The 4,556-nt window shown below is 38.3% G+C and overlaps 1 long non-coding RNA gene across 1 annotated transcript; it reads right to left on the bottom strand.

The window, feature by feature from the left end:
* Positions 1–393: 393 nt before the first annotated feature.
* Positions 394–4,000, bottom strand: LOC108492723. Its single transcript, XR_001873201.1, has 3 exons — positions 3,931–4,000; positions 1,787–1,884; positions 394–825 (listed from the first exon to the last, which is right to left on the bottom strand). It is a non-coding gene; the product is annotated as an uncharacterized LOC108492723 (long non-coding RNA).
* Between the last annotated feature and the right edge of the window lie 556 nt (positions 4,001–4,556).

Below are 4,556 nucleotides of genomic sequence, written 5' to 3'. Positions count from 1 at the left end.
AGTCCAATTCCATTCCAAGTGATGAGTATCTTCAAGGTCATAAATTAACGCAAGCAATTGCTACATTATCTACATGAAAGTCTTCAGTGGAGGAGAAGTGACCCCGAGAGAGAGAGAATAACATTTGTCTGACCTCTTTGCAACCTCCTAGGCAGGTAAAGATCTTATAAACAGGCAATTTAGTAGCAGATAGAGAAAAATTAGCATTTTCCTTGTTATAAAGAGGGTGGTGGTTGAAAACCAGACTAAAATATCTTCACTTTGCTTTTTAGCCTCCTAATGTTGGCCCACATTGTACGGAAAACAAACTAGTGAGCATTCTGATATCTTCAAGTGCATTTCTAATTTCCTTTATCTGTGATTATCATATACATTTTGATATTTACTGCAGCTGTTTGTTCTGTCACTTGTGGACTATTTTGAGAGAGCAATTCATTATTGAGCACAAATGCCCAAGTATCAAGCTTCCAGGATATGCTGAGGTGGGGTTCCTTGATGTCAGCTATGAAACGGAGGATATATGTATCACTATACATACATGTATATATATGTACATGTGTGCTTATGCCAGGCTTACAGCTAGTAAGACTGGAGGGATGGGGTACTGGCTGCTGTGAAGCAGTTACGTGGTTTTACTTACATTTTAGGGCTGAAACAGGCATTTGGAATGCCCCTGGCTGAGGGTGCAAGGCAGCCACCCCTACCAAAAACAGGTGGCAAGAAGATTTCCACGATGACATCATGAAATCAAACCGTGAAGAAAAATCAGGCTAAGTTCATCCCATGCTGCAGGCTAACAGAGTATCTTCAGAGTGGGACAGAGAACTGAAATATAAGGGGGTTTATCCTCATTTAGATATTCACTGTTGTTTTACTGCAATTTATTTATTTCACTGGTATACATAGGTGTGTGTACAAACACGTATGCATATATAAAAGCTAGATAAAGAGAACCACCTGGATTCAATACATTTCATATAATTACTTATTAAAATAGTTTGGGAAATGAATAATTGAAATACTGGTTCTCAAAAAAAAATATGAAAAACCCAAATATTTTTACAAGTTCAAGCTTTTCCATTACCTACTTTAAAATATTAAAAACCCCACAGTAATTGCTAAAGAGTGCAGATAAGACAGAAAAGTGAAACTTTTGTATGCAAAATGGTTTACATGGAGAAAGCACGTGCACACTCCAAAGTAAAAACACTGTTAGACTTTTAGAAAGATTAATTGGAATTTCAGCCTCAAGGTCAGCTTTGAATATCCCAGTGGAATCAGATACTTCTTATCAACTCATAAATGCAGGCAAAAAAATGTCAGCTACATGTTTTAATTTACTTTCTAGGGATAAATTTCCAGCTCACAGATCTTACCATCCCACTGGCAAGTTCAGACAATGGTAACCAGCATGCATACTTAACATAGTTTTGCATTAATACAACACATCCTATAAGCATAGCCATACAAACTTTCTTGCCTTTTCACAGTATCATGTTACCCAGCAAGTCATCTAGAGATTTGGCAAGGAAATTTGACATAATTTTCTTGAAAAAAACTAGAATAAAATATTTCCATTCTTTTCAGGTGAGGGAAGTTATACTATCTTGGATAAATCTTTGGGGTATTTTAAAGTTCTATTTAAATACATAAATACCTGGGCTTACTTATCCAACACTTGCCATCTCTTTGACAGAAAAATTGCAACACCGAGACATGTAGAGTTTTATTTTTCTAAAATCTCACTCATTCCTATTAGTACTTGCAACATATATTCCTCACTCACCTCCCCCTAGATTAAAACTGTTTCTATCAAGGTTCACAAAGGCTGCTGTCCCCACATCTAGTCCTGCTGCTCTGCCCAGTCACAGTGCCCACCAGTTTCTGCAGGATAAACAAAGACAAGTCTCAGAGCTGTGTTAGGATTGGAAACTTCTATGAGTCCTGCACCATACCTCGGTATTTCCACAGCAAGAGGGTGCATATGCACATGCAGTCAGTCCCAGTCTGCATGGATGGCATCCTTGCCAGTAGAGAGAGATAGCTGATACCCAAAGGCAGAGCAGAACAGCTGGGATAAGTTTTGACCAGTTTGCATAACTTGGGAGCAGTCTGTATCTATGTTACCTGAAGTCACCTCTGCGTGTTTTTACAAAGCACACAGGTGTAGCCCAGCATGCTAGCCCTTAAATTTAGCAGGATTAAACAGGTCCGAGGTGGCATTTAACATTCCCACTAGGTTTGTTCATCCCTAGGTTTTACTCTAGCAGAAACCTCAAAGCAGATGAAACTGTTTTTCCCTTTTATCTAGTTTATCATACTGCAGTACTCAGAACCATCCCTGCAGAGAGCTCTAAAGAACCTATTCTCCAAAATTATTTTACACATTGCATAATCTTATTTAGTGAACTGTCTTTAAGCACTACAATTAATTGGGATATACACTATTTTTTAATCGACAACACAACTCACAGCTACTCAACAACCACGGTCCTTGTGAGGTAAGAAGTGTTACAATCAGGAACTATTTTACAACCCAGTGTGGTGAGGCAATGGGACAAACCTACAAGGTGAGTAGGAGCTGCCTCAGTAGCCTATCAAGCCAAGTGTCTGTCAGGGCACACCTGATACGCTGAGATGCAAAACACACTGCATAGTCATCATGAATCTGAGAAAGCTGAACACACTTAGTCACAAGTCCTGCACAGTTCTCCATCCACCACTTCGGTTAACCCTGTAACAGGCCTCATCCTTGGAATAAAGCAGAGATTGCTACTCAGCCCTACTTCCCTACTGGGAAGGTAGTTTGAGGTAAGATACCCAAGTTCACCATTGCTCCCCTGATCCTAAATTCTTCACTAAAATGACATGCAGGAGCAGGAGCTCATTGTTTTTAGAAAAGTGAAGCAAAGGAGGTTTAAGGAGTAAGGTGCTTTTGAGACGTTTTTTTACTTCTTCATATGTAAGTAACATACAGTGACCTCAAACCTGAAGGAGGGTCCTAACTGAAGTGTTCTTACTCAGGAACTGCCAATCCCCCAGGTGAAGGTAGAGAAAGCATGAAGAGAAACAACTGGTTCATTAGGACATGATAAAAGGAAGCTGGTAGAACCTCCAAAGCCCCTGTATAAATCAACAATCTGAGAATACTTCATGCAAGACCCTAAAAATGAATTTGAAATGAAAATTGTTTAATCCTTCACTTTTCCTTAACTTCTTATAAATAGAGTTCAGTGGTTGGCAGCAATGAAGAAGGAATAGAGTACTTTCTTTGCTCCAGATTTTGCTGTAGCCAGATCAGAGATGAGGGAAAATGTGCCATCTCAGTGCATGTTCTTCCCCTCTCATGGGCCAAGTAGAACAAAAGGGGAGGAAACGGTAGTGCTGGGGCTAAGTCTCCAGCTCAGTAGCAGTCTGGACATGTTGATCTCAATCTTTTTTTCCCTGAGAGCTATTTTTAAACTATTTTCTAAGTAGCTTCTCTTTCTTTGATACTTAATTAGTTCCAATTAAAATAGAGTACATTTAAGTAGTATACATTGCAGTTTGATGAGCAACATTCAAAATACAGTAAATAATAATAAAAAAAATGCACTTACATTGAAATACATGTGCCCTTTTTATCTCCTTAAGACTTCCAAAGGGATTTGGGTTATGAATCACAAACATTCCCCTCAGCATTAGGGTTTTATGAGTCAGAAAGATAGTCATCATTAATCACTTCTCTAGAATTTTAACAAGGTGGTTCCTGCTTGTTGAATGTTTTCATTCACATCAGTCATTTACATAGCATAAAAGGTATGCCTAGCACTTTAGAGACAACTAAGACAAAAATCTTTACTTTGTATTGTTTATTTTCATGCTGTGAGATATATTTGCATTTCTGTATTTCCATATCATTTTTATATAGTTCCTACCTTTACTACTCACCATTTTAAGCAGGAAGCTATTTACACACTTCACTTAAGACTTCAATATTATTGTAACCATGAAAGTGTTTTATGCTATCTCCCCTCTGAAAGGAATACAAATCACTGTTTCAGTGTTAGACAGTTTTGGGGTTGAGGGAAGGCACCCCAGTTCTCCACCAAACACTTAAACTACTTGCATCAGCATGTCTTTTAAGAAGCAGTAACGGAGGTGCCAGAGATGCTGTAACCCGACTGGCTACTTAAAAAGAAAAAAATACCTGGAAATGAAATAGATTTTCCACTCTTAAAAAAAAAGAGAGATAGGATACCTATTCCATGACTGCCACTTAGTTCAGTATATTTAAGCAAAGAATAAGGAAGGTTTCATTTCTTTTTCCTAGCACAGTTTATCAGACACTTTCTTATCCTCCTCTACACAATGAAAAAAACCCTCATAATATAACTACATCTGCACTCCATGAAAAAACTGTATATGCTCACATGTTTTTTCAGGACTTCACTCATGCTTTCCTCTGAGTATCACAGCTGTGATTTTGGACTTCAGTGCCACAGATTAATGAATCAGCCCACAAGAGAGACCAGAGTTATGAAACAACTGTGAAAACAATGCAATTAAGGACACGG

Source organism: Lepidothrix coronata, unplaced genomic scaffold (assembly GCF_001604755.1).
Source record: "Lepidothrix coronata isolate B3197 unplaced genomic scaffold, Lepidothrix_coronata-1.0 Scaffold0, whole genome shotgun sequence".
In the NCBI taxonomy this organism is placed as follows: Eukaryota; Metazoa; Chordata; class Aves; order Passeriformes; family Pipridae; genus Lepidothrix; species Lepidothrix coronata.
The sequence above is the reverse complement of the archived record's forward strand: the minus strand, read 5'-3'. Positions and strand labels throughout refer to the sequence as shown.